Here is a 15,414-nt window from a genome sequence, read left to right on the forward strand (position 1 = left end):
TTATTTATTTAACGATTTCCAGAACCTTTTTGAAAGAATATGTCGTCCAATGGTGGATTACTATATTGTTCTAAGAACTGTTAGAATGAATTTGCAATGAAGGTTCTACCTTTAAGTTCTTGAAAAAGATAGAGAGAGCTATCAGACCTTACACAATTTACTTACAGTAATGATCATTGAAAGTCAATTTAATAAATGTTGTGTCAGCTGCATATTAATGAATTGACATTGATAAAGATATTTAGAAAAAAGATTATGGGCAGAATGTACCTAGGCCTTAATAGAAAAATCCATAAATACAGACTTAACAATGGTAATTGTTCATCTCAAGACTGATCCAAGAAAGGTAATATGAATGAGTGAATATATTTTGTAGATTAAAATACGCTACGTTTATGACATTGCTGTGATTATTTAATTTTATGGAGAAACATGCACAACGATGAAAGGCAAACTTGATTTTTTTTAACAGATAGGAGTAATTGGTTACGATGTTCCACCCCGAAAAAAACTTTACTGTTGTTCAGGGCTTAAATAAAATTGTAACCTAAACAGGAGAAAAATTATTTCAGTTTAAGAATCAAATTAATAGGGAAATAGTTCTTTTTGTGAATGAAGTAATTTAATGTACACATATATTATTTATATTAACCTTCAATCAAAAAACTAGTTTTTGGCAAAGTTAGTAAAAAATGTCCGAAATGCATATTTTTATAAAAATTGTCTATTTTTGGTCCCTTGTAAAATCCCAAATATGATACTTGAATATGATAATGAATTTTATATACTTGCTAGTTTTTGGTTTATTTATAAAAAACTTAAATTTATTTCAATGTGAAATTTAATACAACATAGTATTTTTATGATAAACAACAATAACTTCAAATAAGTTTAAATTTTGGTATTTTATGTTGATGAAACAGAGAACTGCATATTAGTTAGCTCCTTTCCCCCTATTATTTGTATCCTTATGTAAAATTAACATAATTATTTGACTTAAAAATATAATAAGATACATTTTCTAATAATCTTATGAATTTATATTTTATGTTCTAATAATTCAATGATAATAAAAACAATGATAACATAGAACAATAGTTTCTTAAAATATTAATATATTTTTTCATTAATAGATGCAATTTTTAACAAATAATTAAAAAAATTACCTTAATTTTTTTCAAAAGGGTTTATTGAAAAACTATCAAGCTGTTATTTAAGATATTTAAATACAGTGGTCACAAACAATTGCACCTAAATTTCTATATTATCATTATAACCTTAGAAAAGTTTGTTCATTCTTTTTTTAGAATAAGAACTGTCGTCTTTTTACTCTTGCTACTACTGTTATCACAATGGAGTCTTATTGGGGGTTTAAAGACCCCCAATTTTTTTTAAATGTTTGAAACCCCTATAGTATGTACATAATATTTCTAATGGTGGTGCATGTAAGTACAATAACTATAAATTTTTTTGAACCTTTGCCACAATTTGATGACTTTGGTGTTAGATGGTCCTGGTCAATCCTTGCTACAAATCATCTTGTGAGATAGCATGAGTTAGTTTGCAGTGACCATTAGAAGATCAAATACTTCGCCCAATTTGTTTCTTCAAATTCTGTCGAGATGTTAAAGCAGGTATTATGTCCCCTATTTTGATAAAAGTGATGCAGATCAATTACGAGAAAACATTTAGAAGCGGTATGAAGATGCAATGCTCATTCTACCTACAAGGAAATGTAAATATTTTGAGCCAATCTTTGCTAGCAAGATACTTACAAAAGAATCTAATTATCTTATTAAGCTTGATTTTACTTATCTATCTCCAGTGGTAGCTGTAAAAATGTCGCAATTTGCTGCTTAGACTTAGGACAATATTATACAGATATCAGGTAACTTTTAAACAAAAACTCAAGTTTGAAAAATTAAAATCCTAGAATTTGAACGATTTTCAAAGGAAAAAATGTTTTTATTAATGGATATGGAATCGTATAGAAATGATGATGACGAAAACAAGACATAATTTTTAAGTTTTTCCATCCTTATACACTATCTCCTTCTTATCTGGCCTCCTAAACATAATGTTTCTTGGGTTCCCAATACTCATGTTATATGTGTGATCAGGAGCGATGCTAGATTCCACCATTTAAGGCTTAGCCAGAAATTTTTTGAACATAGCGATATAATTACTTATATAAATAGTTTTTTTTTTAAATAGATATATAGTGAGGGGGGCGGAGAAGAGATTTAGAAACACTTAAAACTCCTAAAAACGGTTTATCGACGCCATTGTGATAACAACAGCGGCAAGAGCATAATGACGACAGCTCAAAGTCTAAAAAAAGAATCAAGAAACTATTTGAACGTTATGTCCAAGTTTATAAACAACTCAAAAAAAATTTATAAACATTTTTTAACTTCAAATCAATAATACGAATGACTGTAGTTCAGTTTTCTTTTTTTTTGTCTTACATAAATTATAAAATAAGTTAAAGATATAAAAATATAAGTAAAAGTTACCAAATTTCTGGAGAAAAGTAACCTAATTTTAAGATCCCACCCTGGGAGCTATTATAAAAAGCCAACTATTTATATAAAGCATGTTGCCAAAGTTTCATATTCATAAGAGCTGGGCAATTTTTTTACTGTTGATCAAGTAATTGCTAGTGTATTTCGGATTTTTGTTTTTAAATCGAAATTGAGATCATCAGAAACTTAAATATTATAATTTTGACTTCATTTTTGAAAACCTTACACTTCCAAATAGTTAAGTACCAAATTTGAAAACGAACTAAAAGGTTACTTTTCAAATCAATATAGCAAACTTATCAAAATAAAAAATACCACAAAAAATCTATTTGTGGAATTATGCATTATGCATTTAAATTTATAGAAAATTAAAATAACAAAATAATAAACTGGTATATCTACTGTAATTATATATACATAATTATACATAAAATTGTCCTATTAAAACCACTATAATTTTCAAGATTTCACACCCTCCATAGGCCTCAAAAAGACCCTAAAAGTACTCAATTATCCGAAATTTTCTCGGAGAAGCTTAAAAAGTCCCCATCCTTAGCTAACTTTTTTCGCCAACCACACATCTACTCATTTGTTATGTAACAGCCTCCCCCATAAATAATAATCACAAGCCACCACTGGATCTCACCTATCCGATAGGGCTTTCATTTATATTATTGTTTTTTTTGTTTTTTTTTTGCTGCTACATAATTTAAATTTTTTTTTTATTATAATGGAATGTTGGAAGATATGTTAGATATGACATTTTGAAATTTGATGTACTATTTCAAAAATAAATTACTCCAATCATTTGATTAAAACAATAGATACAATTGATCGGGTGTTTATAGGTTAATTTTGAAAGACTAGTATTCAAAGTTGAGTGATTTAATGTGGAATGGTCCTGGTAAATAGTTATACCTACAATTAATATGTGACGCACTAACTATCCATTCATTTAATTGTTGTTTACATGCTGGGATTTAGAATAAATTATAAACTGCACTCGTAAGCTGTAAATATATTGGCAAAAGTGTTAAATTTGAAATGTTTTAATTACAGTGGTGAACAATTAGAGGGGGGGGGGGGGGAGGTATATTTTGTACGAATGAATTCAAGATAATAGTTAAAATTATCCATGTATAACAAGGTACATGTTACTTCTGACATCTGTGATATTAAATATAATTCAAGAGGATATAATTGTTTTTTTACTAATTTATTCGATTAAATAGGAATATAATAGCCCGTTGCCTCTTTTTGAGGACTTTGACTGCCTTTCATTGTCTGGATCTCTCCTTTTCTTCGTCGGAAAGCTATTTAGGATTTCAGAATTAAGAATATCAGCTGTTCTTTTACTTATATGATCTAAAATAAAATATATATATATATGCATATTGAACAGAACTTTTTGGGCTTCATTATCCGTCAACCTCTCTCTACATACATATAATATATAACTAGATATTTTTTTATCCATAAATATGGTAGATGATTCTAAGATCGACCCAACAAGGGATATGAAATGGAAAACCATCACCTATAACAAGTGGGAAGAGGTTTATATCCCAAAACTACTTCCTGAAGTACGACCCAAAAAAGGACTCGAAACAAGTCAAAAACAAGAAAAATCCTGATGCAAAAAAAGAAGGATACTAAGCAAGACCTTAGTGTTATGAAACGAGGGAGAGAGGTCCCAACTAATCAAATACCTCTTTAAAGAGGACTCATAGTCCTCAAATGCCTGCTGAGACATTGCTAAGGAGGCAAACGAAATTTTAATAATTAGAAAAAACGGTGGCCATATTTCCATCATTGAATGGAACAAAGTTATTAAAATACTCGACACAGACAAAGTACCAATCGGCGACCTAATTCCGAATTACGAAGGGCGTCACTACACGAATGACAAAGCGGTGATTTACGTAAATGATGATATTTATGAAAAATGAGTCTGAAATAGTAAATATACCTCTCCTTGCAACCTCATGGGATGAAGCGGAGCAAACGAGGGAACTAAGAAAAGAGAAAAATACATCACGGGTTTTGTTTGTGGAGTGACTGGTAACATTGGAGACGAGGTTTTTGAAAAACTTTGGTAAGGTACTCTACATATGTGTAGACCCACTGGCATTTGAAGCCCTGCAATCAATAGACAAAAATGCAAGTAAGAGGTGGGACCAGTATTAGTGGTTATCCCACAACTTCTTAATCCAGTAGGAGTTGAAACATTTCGACATGTCTTCAATGGGGATGATGTTCAATCCTCCAAGTTTCAAGTGATTGTGTATTCTTGGAAAGGATATGTTCCTCTTCCTTAGATATTTCAAAAAGACTCCTGAAAGGTGCTTATTTCAGAAGACATTTTCGCACAGAAAGGAGTTACTTACAGAAGATGGTACAATATACGTATTCCATGCACATATTTTATCCCAAGAACGCAAATTAAGTAGTGATATGTGGTTCGGGGTTTTCTTAATTTTGGAGAGAATCTCTTTGTAATTCAATGTGGTGGAGTTAACGCCCATCCAAGATCCCAAGATATGAATATTATAAGTAAATTTAAAAAGTGGCCAACGCTCATGACCTTTTCATAAAACTTTATGAAAAATGGGTGCTAGGTGAAGGATATATTTTTTTTATAAAATTAATGCCAGAAGGGCCTTGAGCCTTGCCAACTTTTACATTAATTTTAACTACATTTTTTATCTCTCGAGTAGCTATATGATTTTCAAAAAGGTTGTTACCGTCGGCTGGGATAACAAAGTTATTATCAAGATCACTTCAAATGTACTCACGAAAATCAGCACATTGGTATGTATATCTTGAACATTTGCTTATTGCATTACAATCGAAACAACATTATAGTGTATTGTAAAATTATTTTATTTCTGCACAGATTATTTAAGGATCCTCAGTTATTTCGCCATCACGTAATATAAATGACATATTCTTCCCCTTATTTCTTCTTTTCTCAAGATGAACCCATTGTAACCTTAATCTAGACAAGTCCACGATGTTTTTCCTTTTCAACTTTATTCTGGATGCTAAATCGGATATGCGATAAATTTGATCTAGTTAGTATTTTTATTCATAATCAGATGCATCCTGTTTCTTTATTTTTTTAGATAGTGTCTATGTTTCTAGAGTAGCAGCATTCTTGATACTTTTCAGCATTTTTGTACTTCAGTGAAGACATCTCTTCCAGTTACGACATCGCATATACTAGTTTCTATAAGTTCAATGCTTTTATTATTTATTCTTTTCTGATTCATTAACGAAGAGTTTAACTTCCATATCTTTTTGTTCTTAATGTTCTGATTAAGAGCTGGGTCCATTTGAATACACATTGCTTTATGATCCCGTAATTTTGTGTCGATTGTTTTGTAATATTTGATGGATTGCTCTCAGATACCGTTGTCGAGAAAAAGGTGGATCCTTGATGATACAGGGCTACAAAATTTGTTGTAGGAGTAAAAAGTATTATTATAATCTCAAAAGCTTTAGCTGCATCGTAAAAATCATATGATTTGATAATAAAGGAAAGCTCTGCTTTAGCACGTTAATGGGAGTTTGCTGTAGGATTAATAGAGTCCCTGCTAGCATTTAGTTTCATATTAAAATCTCTGCTAATTATTCTTGGTCTATGAGATAATAAAGGTAAAAGTTTGTGAACAAAGAAATCAGGGCAATCAAAATTGGGCATATAGAGGCCAAAAATTTCAAACTCAAGACCAGAATAGCTGCACGATACTTTTATTAGATTACCATCCAATTCTCTATACTGTATTTTGTCTTCAAATTCTTATTAGTTAATAATGCTACACCACGTTTTGAGTTTGAGTTGGTTTTATCACATTCAGTAAAAGTTGAATAAATCTCCGGAATACAAAAGTTATTTTGGAGGCAACATCTAGTGTCAGTTAGTGTAACGATGTCCAGGTATTTTAGGAGCCTAAAAGTAGCGCACTTTTTTTCCAGTTTATGGGGGAATTACAATTTAAGGTCAGGAAATTAATCATGATTGTCTAAGTTGCTTTTCAGGTTGACTATCAAAATCATCTTTTGTTGATATGTTAGAAGAAGAAGCTGTTCTTTTTTAAACCAGACCTCAGTCTATTTGGTAATAATTTAGCTTTTGACACGATAAGTATTTACCGAGTTTTTAACACTCGCAAGACTTTTAATATTATTTTTTGCCAAAATCTCTGTATCAGTTGCACCAATCATTCGTTAATAAGTTTCTGGTCCATCCACGAAACTTGAAAAGATTCTCCCTGGGAATAAAAGTTCAGTGTGGAGTGACTATATGTTCATTGTTTGTTTTTCCTTTCGTTGTGTAGGTTTGGGGGTTCGTCATCTATGTAAAATCAATTGATATTAATGGTGCCACTGATGACAATTGTGGAGGGACTGAAGCTGTCAATTAGAATGACGGACTTAGGGAAGAAACAAAAGCCCAGCCAAGTACGGAAAAAGTCGATCATAGTCCAAAGAAGCCAACAATGGAAGTTAAAAATCCAAATGGGAAGAGTCCGAAAAAGCAATTCAAAATAGACAAGTTCTTTGATAGTACTGCAGAAGAATGGATCAAGCTACAAAAACCATCCAAAAAAAGTTATGATTAGCTGCTCGTATATTATCACTCAAATCCAATTTGTATTTTAAAATTTATGTAATGTAAAAAAAATGAAAAATATTATTCATCAACATTTTAACGTAAACTAGGTTTTAGAATCTGTTGTAGTACAAACACCCGTTGTGTGGTGATGTTTGTTACCTTATATTTGTACAATTTTATTGTATGTATGTAAGGCAAGCAGTAATAAATATTTAACTAACTAACTATGTTTCTATTATATATGCTATGATATTCCTCATCACTATGTATTATGAATAAGTTATAAGTTTCTACAGAAGAGTGTCGTTTTTTTCATTTTTAACCTAAAAACGGAAATATATCGAGCTCAGAACAAGATGCATAGAACAAAAACACTTTTTTATCATAAAAAAAATTTGTCACAAGTTTTATTAATCCTACTTTTAATGTGGAAACAGTTTTAAGGGTAAAAATGATTCTGAACGATAATAGTACCGAATTACTAAATTCCAGATATGTCATTTTTTACAGCTTACGAGTGCAGTTCACAATTTAATTATTTATGTATGTTTCAAAGCATTGGGAAGAAATCATGGAATGCTACTGCTACTTTCCGTTGCGAAAAAGCATTAGCATTCATATGCAGTTAATTTTTTCATCAAAATGCCACTAAGTTATAAAAAAAAAATCTCTACTTACATCAAGGATTGTATTAGAGCTAAAGATAGGGATCAAGATGGGGACCTCGTACATGAAAGTCTACATGTATTGGTGAATATTATATATTAATACACTTCATTAACTTATCAGTTATCAGAATCATAGATTTTGATGTGCTTGCTTCGACCCTTCACATGTGCTTCCCTCATTGTGGCTCTGGAGTAAATTATCTTGCCATTTTGTATGTTTATATCTTATATGCATATTTTTTGATTCTATGTCACAATGAACCCTCTTCCTATTACTGCAAGGATTTTGAATCCTAACGAATGGAAGAAAAGCATAGTTCAATTCAAGTTTCCCTGAAAGTCCCCTCCGCTATTTTTCGTGAAGGACATACACCTCTGCAACGCGCCGCAGAGATAAGAGACTGGAGCTTGCATATAACCTTCAACGCTAAACGCAGTCCCTCGTGGGTTCCTTTGAAGCCGTATAGAAGCTCATCTGCATCAGGGTTCTTCTTATTTTTTCCCCTACACCCTTCTACACATTCTTTATGATGCCCCTTAGTGTTCCACTACGTCTTTAAAAAAGCAGAATATTTGAAATAATGCCCCATTATATGATCGAATGAAGTCTGACAAATCAATCGTAATTTTTCTAGATAGATTTTAGTTTCCCAAATCCATGTCTATTTTAGCATTTCAAAGCTTTTTGTTCCTAATCCTGATTTTTGCCGCTTCATCGTTAAACTTACTAAACAATGCTATTGGAACCTTTTCTTTTGCCAAATACAACATTTACAACCTCATTGCTTTGATTGTGGTTATGGCAAAATAGTGTGCGACTATAAGAAAAATCTTCCTAAACTATTTTAATAAATTTCAGAAAAAGAACTAGAATACAATAAACGATTACTAAAAAATAATTTTATTGAGTTTACATACGCAATTAATTTTTATAAGAAAATGGAATAGTTACTTTAATAATAATTTCTATTTCATTTTGCATTCGTAAATGTATAAGGATTTTATATTAATATATTTAAATACAGTGAAATATAGAATTTCTTGAGATTTGGGACATTTATAGAGGACTTAATTAATGGTACTACTACTTCAGTTATTAAGTTTTGCAAATTCATCCAAACAGTTCTTGGAACAATATAGTAATCCACCATTGGACGACATATTCCTTCAAAAAAGTTCCGGATATCGTTAAATTAAACACAAATTCCCATTTAGTCATTAAAATTCTAAAGCAATCTCCATTGGATGCAATACAAATATGCCAACGTTTTTTCCGGTCCTTGGAACATTTTTAGACACTTTTTGGCATGGTTTTTGGCTCCTTCCGCTATTTTTTTTGGATTCAATAGAATCAAAACGTGTTCCAAGGAATGTCAATTTAAGTATGGGGAAAAAATAAAAGTATAACAGAGCTAAATCAGGTTAATATTGGGGTTGATCTATGGTATTTATTGCGTGTTTGGCTTCGGAATTGCTCACAATCGTGAATTTGTACAATATGTACATTATGGTTTTGTAAAAAGCATGACTCGTTCTTCCATAATTCTGGCTGTTTTTGACGGATTTTCTCAAGCAAACGCCTTGATATGCACCAATATTACTCCTTATTGACCGTTTGCTCCATTTGAAACATAAAATTAAATGCAAACTCTTTGTTCAATAATTTTGTTCATTGTAAAAATTGTTGAGCACTATTGAGGTAGACTAACTTATCCAGTGGTTGCAAGAAAACTGGTCTATGTGTTGCACTCAGTTTAAAACTAACGTATGTAAAAAAAATTATCTGTAAAAGAGCATAGAGTTGTATTTTTTGTTGTAGAAACTGTAGCAAAGATTCCATCAAAAATGATTTATTATAATTATTAAGATTTTTATTTTCGTATAAAATTTAAAAATATATATTCAATAGATGATATTATTTTAATAACTTCGATCCTATCGGTGAAAATTTAAGGAAAGAAAAAATTATTAGCAATAATGAAATAATCTAGACATACGCATTTCAGTGATAATATGATGAGATATGAAAAAAAACAATAAAGTGGGAATACGAAAAAAAAAAAAATATATATTTCCATCTTATTCTTTTTTATCTGCATTATGTTACTTTCTATGATAAATAGTTTATAAGTAAAAATATTTTTGTCAGATAAAAAGTTGCTCTTAAGCAAATTTTTTTTCTAGTTTCATTTTAACTGTACATTATATTTTTATTGTATATAAAAAACTTAATCAAAGATTTTTATTTGTGTAATTATAAGTGAACAAGTTAATATAATTTCAAGTTTTTATGGAACAATGATTATGACTGTCATAAAAAGAAAAATGATGATTTTTTTTTGTTTAATGCAAATTGACAGACATTATAATTCAAAAAAGTTATAACCTTTAATACTGATAGATATAAAGTTGTCTTATTGCATTATGAATATCTTTTGACTCGTTTTATTGTTAAGTTGTGAATTTTGATAGGTCAATAATAAATTTTTATTGTAGTCATATTCCACAAATATGTACAAACCCTGGTGATTTTGGATCGAGGCTGTGTTAATGATTGAATATATTTAAGTTTATAGTTTTAGATTCATAATTTGTTGTTATGAGAATAAAATGAGTTGATACAGCATATTAATTAAAAACAGCTTTGATTAAATCGACTCTGATAAGCTCAACTACTGTCAATTTCTGTCCAATCATGCTTTTACAGGTTGATAAAGCATACCCTTAATCTATTTTTTTTAGCAGGATGACTTATAATTTTTTATGAGAGACTAAATAAAATTAATGACGTTATCAATTTTTCTGTAATTCCAATTATGTTAAATATGATAAAATCTCTCAAAATCTGGAGTACCGGTCAACTTTCAAACACATAAATTACTCTGTTGTATATTTTCCATAGTCCTTAGAGGTATTATTAAAAAATAAATAATCCGAAGATATTTGAAATTGGGTAGTGAATTGCTTTCCCTCCTTGATTTTAGATATTGAGCCCGTTATCCTCTTTATATATGTAAAAGATAATTCCACCCAATTTGAATGTCTGCCACATATTTTATTCGCTTGTTCTTCAGAGCGAGAGAGAAAATTCATTTTTAAGTGCCCAAGAATTGGACAGAGATGGACGTTTGCAGCTCTTTTCAGTGGGAAAGAAAAACACACTTTTCTCTATTGAAAAAAGAATTATAGTTTTAGATCATTAATAGTGACTATATTCCTAAATAACGCTGTATATTTCAATTTTTTGGATCTAGGATGTTTTTAAAGAAAAACGTTTTTACTGTTCTGACGCAGAATATCAAAAGTAGAAGAGGATAAAAAGACAAGATCCCCTTTCCAAATCTGGACATCTACCCAAGAATGAGATAATTCATTAATTATGTCGTTAATAAATTCAGTTTGTACGATTAACCATTTATATGAAAGATAGTATTAAACAGATCCAAGCCAATCACACTCTGAGTAAAATATGGCGAAATTGAATAGTAGCTTTCATTTTTTATAAAAAAATTTTACATTCCAGATATATATTTGTATATGCTGTGACCTGTCATTGGACGTTTACATTATCAGAATGCTTCTATGCACATAGGTTCCCTCACCTTCTCAGATGTGAGAAGTATAGAAAAATAAATCGAATGTTCACCTTAGCCATTGCTTTTTTCTAAGTCAGCTTAGTTAATTGAATGATTTGCTAAGACAAAATCCAAAGAGGAAGGAGAAAGTAAACTTGTTATTAGGATACTAAAACTTGTTCATCCTGTAACTGTGTTCTCCCCCCATTTTATCCCGAGTGATTTTACAACCTAGCATTTTACTCCCCGACCCGAAATACTTTTTAGTGAATGGAAGTGGGAGTTATCAGTAGACATACTGTCGACTGAGATTTTCTGTAGCATTTAACGCTAAAGAGAAAAGGTCTCTGAAGTCTTTGAAGTGGGATAATTGTCAATGAACTATTGGGTTTTAACTAATGTAAGCTGTATGTCTATTTTAGAACTTTCGTGTGTATCACAGTTCGAAGTAAGGCACATAATTTATTTTTTCTTCATACTAGAAAGATCTCTTTTTTATCATTTGGATGCACATTCTCAAATATTAATCCTTATAATGTAAAAATCAGGTGTACAGATATGAAATATACAGGTTTAGGACATTGAAAAACCAAACATGAAAATTAAGATTAATATACAGCACAAAGAGACATTGCCTTCGTAAGGTATTACAAACCCATATAATGGAAAAAAGTAATAAATTCATTTTCATTTTTCTCACTAAAAAGGTTAATTATGTCTGTTCTTCCAAATTTCGTCTTTGATCAGACCAAGGTCAAATAATCAAATCAGTATAACTCATTTTGTTTTTAGTCTTTACGATGGAAATGTGTCTCTTTGAGCAGTATAATAATCTTAATTTTCATGTTTTATTTTTGGATATAAATGCAGTTTGGCCGACCTTAGTAGTGGATATCAAATTTTCATATGTATTAGTTCAGTTCTTTCATTGGTTTTCATGTTATGAACCCTAAGAATTTCTTTACTGATAGCTTCTATTTCCAGTTTTCCAGGGTTTTCATTCAGTCTAACGAAAGCTTTTCTCTTAATATTTTGCCTTATCACATCTACTGTGGAGCTCGAGTTATACTTTAGAGATACTCACCAAATTATTCTTTGAGAAGCCACTCAAGATTAAGACAAACGACATAATGTAGAATATTATATATTTGTTCCAATCATGATGTAGTTATACACTGAGCTATTGGTGATCACTGATCACCTCTTCTTTTTTGAGTTGTAGTACAGGTCAATATTAGTTAACCTTCTGCAAATGATCGGATATATATGATGGAAAAGATCTGAATTCCAATCGAAACTTATAAAAGTCTAAAAACAGGTCTTTTTTATTTATTAACTATTATATTTTACTACAAGCAATAGTTTAAAATATTTCGACGAATTGCACTATAACAATGTAAATTAAAATTTTATTTTAAAATTAGACCTTCAGATATAGACCAATTTTTCTATTCTTTTTTTGTTATGTCTCAATTTCAAAAAAATTATAAAAGTATAATTTAACAGTTTTAGAAGCCAAGATAAAAATGAAAAGCATTAACAAAAATATTAAAAAAATAGACACAAATGCTAAGAAAATGTTAAAAGTTATAATACAAATTTCCAAAGTTATAACTTATCTGAGGGACAATGATGTTTTCTAAAAATATTCACATTATATTTTTAATTTTTCAGGTGACACTCTTATTCTGAGGGTATAAACCTCACTATGTCAGAAACAACGTCCCATAACTTTTAATAGCCCTTGGTATTTTTATACTAAAAGCAACATATGCTGTGGCATCTATTAAATTGCCTCTAAAATCTAATACTCTGATCGGCTCTCTCAAAGTGAGTTTTTTGTCAAACTATGTCTAGGAATTTGAAAGTCCATAGTACAGTGCCTTGGTTTTTGGAGGGAATTCCTTCTCACAGATAATCCTAAAAGAATAATGGCCGATATATAACTTGACTGTGTATTATGTGACCCTTTATATCTAGAGATACATATAGTCTAAGTATTTCCTATCTCAGCAAATGAGTGGATGACAGAGTTATATATTTTCATACAGTAATTACATGGTTCATCAAAAGAAAAAAACATGTATAACTGAGCCATATGTCCTTGCATGAGTGGGAGGTGAACATGTGCTCATTTCCTTAATCCTGTGACTGCTGTTAAGTAATATAATGTAACTTTATAAAACCTCAGCTGTTCTTATTATATATAATTATAATTAATTATGAATTAATTCATTTATGTTTAGATATAGGATTAAGAGAAGATCGAAATGAATCACAACAGAGATAGCAATTCTATTTCTGTAAAAATATAATATTGTTATTTTTAGTCTGCTAATAGTGTTTTGAACTTTAGTTTGATTCATTTTTCTATAATTTCCATCGACATTTCAGAAAAAAAAGAAGCTTTGGTGCTCCATACATACATGTAACTGTTCTCGTTTTTCTACAATTAACTTAATTCAGCAATTTCATTTGGAATATCATACTTTTTTATGCTTTGATGATGCAAAAGAAGATAATTACAAAAATATTACTGAAACCAAGTCAATTCCCAAGGAAATAGACGACTTCTTGAATGCAGAAAATGTAAAATAAACCATGGAGAAGAAACCAATACTAAAGCAAATCATCTGGTTTAAGAAAAGTGGCTGAATAGAACGCCGGGAACACATCAATAGTTCCTTTCAATGGAGCGAACCTATCTTTTTTAAATATTAAAACCAATAACATCAATAAGTCAAATAGAGTTCGTAACTCTGAAAAGAAATCAGTAATTGAAACCGAAGTTGCTAAAGGCAAAAGATCAGAAAAGTCTTGTCAACTTTAAAAATCGAAAGGACATTGTTCATGTGAAATGAGGGATCAAAACTACAATCATGTTTAATTAAGTAGATTACTATTCTGTATTTCAAGCCTCGCTTAATCCAGACCGTTCATGAAGTATTAATGTGAAAGATATGAAACATTTTGTATAGCCAAATCACCCCGAACACCCTATAGTCATTCAATGAAAGAGTTTGAATCAAAATTCAATATTATTTATTATCAATACATACCACCTTCACATTTAATTAATTAATTCACCTTTCGTAAGTGTACTATAATGTTATAGACTCCAGGATTTATAAAAATTATTTTTATTCCTTTGAATTTTCAATATATTGACAATAATAAAGGAGAACAGCTTAGATACCAAAATACTGTATTAGATCATCTAAAATCAGCAAAAATACAAAAGTATAGCCAATAATTACTTTGACGTGGATCCCTTATTCTACTCTGAGTTTTACAAGGACTTGGAGTTATAACTCTGCAAAAAGTATTTACGGTGACTTTCTGTCTTTTATGAACATACAACCATCTGGAATTAACTAATGATAGTATATGCCGATGTGAGGCGTTTCTTCCCCAAAATGGAGAAAGTACCTGATGTTCTCTACGATTAACCTAGAGAGAAACGTTCGAAAATCCTCTGAACATGACTGACTACGTCTTCGTAAAAAAAAGCCAATCGGAGAATCTCTTTCTCCAACCTTCTTGGGCTCCTTTAAAATCCTGCAAAAGCACAAGGGTTACTTTAAATTATTGTACATGGGCGCAAAAAGTCGACAATGTCTACAAAGATAGAATTTGTCTTCCATTTGGAATCACCAGTATCTTTCCTGAAACTCCAACTGTAAGCTGTACATGATCCACTTCATATAAATGATTTTATACTAATAATTGTTTACATTTATTTAATTGTCTATATTTTGTTTTTCTTTTTTCTTTTGTGCGAGCCACCAGACGATTTTTTTTTCCTCTCGTCTAGAAGGGATAATAAATGTAGTTTGATTTTGATCAATTTTCCTTTTTCATGTTCTTGTTATTATTAAAATATGGAATAAAAACATTTATTTCAATAAGTAAAAAAAAATAAAAAATGGATACTTTTGCAATTAACCTAAAAATTGTAAACCATAATAGATTTCTTCAAATTCTGAGCTTTTGAGGTGAAAACTTGCGTTTTTGGGTAATTTAATATG

This window comes from Lepeophtheirus salmonis, unplaced genomic scaffold (genome assembly GCF_016086655.4).
Source record: "Lepeophtheirus salmonis unplaced genomic scaffold, UVic_Lsal_1.4 unplaced_contig_122_pilon___fragment_2___debris, whole genome shotgun sequence".
NCBI lineage: Eukaryota > Metazoa > Arthropoda > Copepoda > Siphonostomatoida > Caligidae > Lepeophtheirus > Lepeophtheirus salmonis.